Here is a 4,387-nt window from a genome sequence, read left to right as displayed (position 1 = left end):
GAAAGATGGGAGAGCCCGCTCACATCCACATCGACAGGGCTGATATCGAGTGGGTRGATAGTTTCAAGTTCCTTGGCGTCCACATCACTAAGGACTTAACATGGTCCACACACACCCGCACAGTTATGAAAAGGGAACGGCAGCACCTCTTTCTCCTCAGGAGGCTGAAAAGATTTTGCATCGGCCCTGGGATCCTCAAAAAGTTCTGCACCATTGAGAGAATCTTGACTGGRTGCGTCACTGCTTGGTATTGCAAATGTACCGCCCTCGAGCACAAAGCGCTACAGAGTGTGGTGCGGACAGCKCAGTACATCACTGGGGCCAAGCTCCCTGCCTCTATATGAGGCGATGTCAGAGGAAAGCACAAACAATCAATCAATCAATCAAATGTATTTTTAAATCCCTTCTTACATCAGCTGATGTCACAAAGTGCTGTACAGCAACTCAGCCTAAACACCAAAACAGCAAGCAATGCAGGTGTAGAAGCACGGTGGCTAGGAAAAACTCCCTAGAAGGGCCAGAACCTAGGAAGAAACCTAGAGAGGAACCAGGCTATGAGGGGTAGCCAGTCTTCTTCTGGCTGTGCCGGGTGGAGATTATAACAGAACATGGTCAAGATGTTAGATGACCATAGATGACCAGCAGGGTCAAATAATATCATCAACAAGTTTTGGGAGGGGGGGTTGCTAAAGGAGGGGCGGCAGAACAGGCTAATCTACACCGTCAGGAGTAAATGTCAGTTGGCTTTTCATAGCCGATCATATCAGAGTAATCTCTACGCTCTGCTGCCTCTAGAGAGTTGAAAACAGCAGTTCTGGGACAGGTAGCACGTCTGGTGAACAGTAAGAACAGTTGAAACTGGAGCAGCAGCAGACCAGGTGGGCTGGGAACAGCAAGGAGTCATCAGGCCAGGTAGTCTGAGGCATGGTCCTCCGGAGAGAGAGAGAAAGAAAGGAAAGAAAGAAAGAGAGAAAAAGAGAGAGAGAATTAGAGAGAGCATACTTAAATTCACACAGGACACGGATAAGACAGGAGAAATACTCCAAATTAACAGACTGACCCTAGCCCCCGACCATAGAACTATTGCTAGAGCATAAATACTGGAGGCTGAGACAGGAGGGGTCGGTGAGACACTGTGACGCGTCCGACAATACCCACGGACAGGGCAAACATTTGCCAAAGACTGACCTCTGACCACCGGCTCGTCAGGTTCTTCATGCTTCAGCCGATCGCCCAGGCTCCCTGCCTCAGCCGGTCTGTCGGTTCCCGCGCGCATCAGCAAGGGTGACGGTCCCCTTCTGATCACCGATCGTCATTTTGGTGGCGTCCTGCGGCTGGGGCCGCTCGTCTCGCGGAGGGGGTACTGTCACGTAGGCTTGCTTCGTTATGGCGCACCACCTGTCACCATCGTTACAACGCACTGCGAGTCATCAGACTCACCTGGACTCCATCACTTCCCTGATTACGTTCCTATATATGTCCACTCCCTTTGGTTCTTCCCAGGCGTTATGTTTCCTGTTCCTGTGTCATGTCTGTGCTTGTTCCTGTTTCATTTTGTATTATGGTTTATTTATTAAAAACTCACTACCCTGATTGCTTCCCGACTCTCAGCGCACATCGTAAACACAAAGTGGTGATTCTAACATGTATTGACTCAGGGGTGTGAAATACTTATGTAATTGAGATATTTCTGTATTTCATTTCCAATAAATTGCAAAAAGTAAGAACACTTTTCACTTTGTCATTATGGGGTATTGTGTGTAAATGGTGAGAGAAAAATATATATTTAATACATTTTGAATTCAGTCTGGTAAACAAAAAAGGTGGAGATAAAGTCGAAAGGGGTGAAATCTTTCTATTTTCTGGAAACTTACTTATCAACTGTATGCAAGAATTTCCTCTGTGTTGTCTTAGGAATTCAGCATTCTCTGTGTTCATCTTGCCAACCCCCATTGTCTCACCTCTGAGAGGTTACATAATGTAGGTCTGATATCTGATTGGATGTTAACTTTACAGTAACTCTATTGGTCAACAACTCAGATTTTGAATCCAAACAACTCAGATGATTATAAAAGGGTCTTAGATTTTTTGTTCTTTGTCTGCTTTGTTAATGTCAGTATTGCCTTTTAACTGAAGCTTTATGTCTTGTATGTGAATCCATTCATTTTACAATGTAATTAAATACACTTGTAGTTAGGATTCCATTCTAAGACATTTCTTGATTGCCTACACTCTTAGAAAAAAGGGTTCCAAAAGAGTTCTTCGGCTGTCCCCGTAGGGGTACCATTTTTAGTTCCAGGTAGAACCCTTTTGGTTCCATGTAGAACCCTTTGGGGTTCGATGTAGAACCCTCTGTGGAAAGGGTCCTACATGGAACCCAAAAGGGTTCTACCTGGAACCAAAAAGTGTTCTATAAAGGGTTATCCTATGGGGACAGCCAAATAATTATTTTATGTTCTAGACTGCATCTTTTTTTCTAAGAGTGTATTACACTAAGTCAACTATAGTGTTCTTCCATTTTGCTAAATCATCGTTATTGAGTCAGATAAACAGTTGAATAGGCTAATTACTTCATCTTATTACGAGTCGCATGGGAAGTATTTATAATATCATATATACTGTATATGCACATATCATATTTTACTGCCCACTACAAGGTCACCGTGTGCAAACACACCATAATATGAAATTCATCAGAAATGCTTACAGAGACAAATGTGACGACTGTGTTATTTCATCTGTATAACTGTATCCCATTGTTGTTATGTAAAAACAGCTCACTCCCGCTACAGCGTCCCGTTATGTAACATGTTGGTGAATCAAGGAGATGACAACACAGAATGCTGTGGACGGTAGTCCTGGGAAGTTGAACTGCTCTATCCCTCTCTCTCCTCTTTCCTCTGCTCTCCCTCTGACTCTCTCCTGCACCATACTGTCTCTGCAGCTTCCTGACCTTGCCAATATCTCTTAATGAATGTGAGCCTTTTCACCACCAAGCTTGACATCATACACCAAGGAGAGGACTGTAGCAGCCACTGAGTCTGAAAGAGGGTGTTGTGGTGATGTGTGTGTGTGTGTGGTGTGTGTGTGTGTGTAGTGTGTGTGTGTGTGTGTGTGTGTGTGTGTGGTGTGTGTGTGTGTTGTGTGTGTGGTGTGTGTGTGTGTGTGTGTGTGGTGGGTGTGTTGTGGTTGTGTGTGTGTGTGTGTTGTTGTGTGTGTGTGTGTGCGCGTGCGTGCCGTTTTGTGTGAATGCGTGTGATGGTGCAACAGAGAAGGTGGATGTGTTAAGGATAGGGCTGGTGATGTTAGGTTGAGGCAGAGAGCTATATCAGAGAGGTTAGAGAGAGGAGAAAGAAGAGTGTAAAGAGATAAAAGAGTGGAGGAATGAGGAACAAGGAGAAGCGAGATGGACAAATGCTGGGTCAACATCCGGGAAGATTTTCCCTCTGTCTTTAAAACTATGGAGGCAATCGCAGTCAAGGGGAGCAGGCATCCCAGTCTTCTTCTGTCCCTTATTCCTCCATGGCATTGCTGAAGCTTCCACCCTCTGAAATGTATTTTAATTCAACCCAACCCACTCTCCCTCTCCATGAACCCATCTACTGGGCTGGATAATGAATTACATAATGCAGCTTTTGTAATCTTTCTCCACTTTGGCTCCAAGCTCCAGAGGGTGGGTAGGAGAAAGACAGCGAGAAGAGACTCCCCCCATCTGAGGCGAGTCTGATTCACTACTGACGCCTGCCTCTGCAGACGAGCAGATCCTCCCAGAGGAAGTCACTCCCCTCCCCACCCCCACAACACACACACAACAGGTTCACAACTGCACTGCTCCACCATTGTTTGACCGGAGATACATTCACAGAGAGAGATAGTGGAGCTCAAAGAGCTAGTCCACACACTCCAAACGAAGACGCCACAACAGAGCCAGCCCAAAAACAACCCGCCCAACAAGACCTGGAGAGCTGAAGGTGGAGAGAGACGGCTGTCTGGAAGAGCTTGCTGCAGTGAGAAACTAAGCAGACAGAGAGAAAACAAACAGCCCAGCTACGTACTAGAGGAGGAGAGATACGGAAACATGGCTCAGCTTAACAGTATGAAGGAGGAAGAAAGGACATGGCTCACTAACAGTAACTGAGGAGAGGGAGAGGGAACATTGGCTCAGCTAACAGTACTGAACAGGAAGGAGAGAGAGAACATGGGTCCCAGCTAACAGTACTGAAGGTAGAGAGAGAGAGGAACAATGGGCTCACTAACAGCACTTGAAGGAGGAGAGACAGGGATCATGGCTCAGTCTTAACAGCCTGAAATTGAGGAGAGGAAAATAACATGGCCCAGTAACAGTACTGAAGGAGGAGAAAAGAGGAACATGGCTAGCTAACAGCAA

Source organism: Salvelinus sp. IW2-2015, linkage group LG28 (genome assembly GCF_002910315.2).
Source record: "Salvelinus sp. IW2-2015 linkage group LG28, ASM291031v2, whole genome shotgun sequence".
Taxonomy (NCBI): Eukaryota; Metazoa; Chordata; class Actinopteri; order Salmoniformes; family Salmonidae; genus Salvelinus; species Salvelinus sp. IW2-2015.
Note: the sequence above shows the minus strand (reverse complement) of the source record.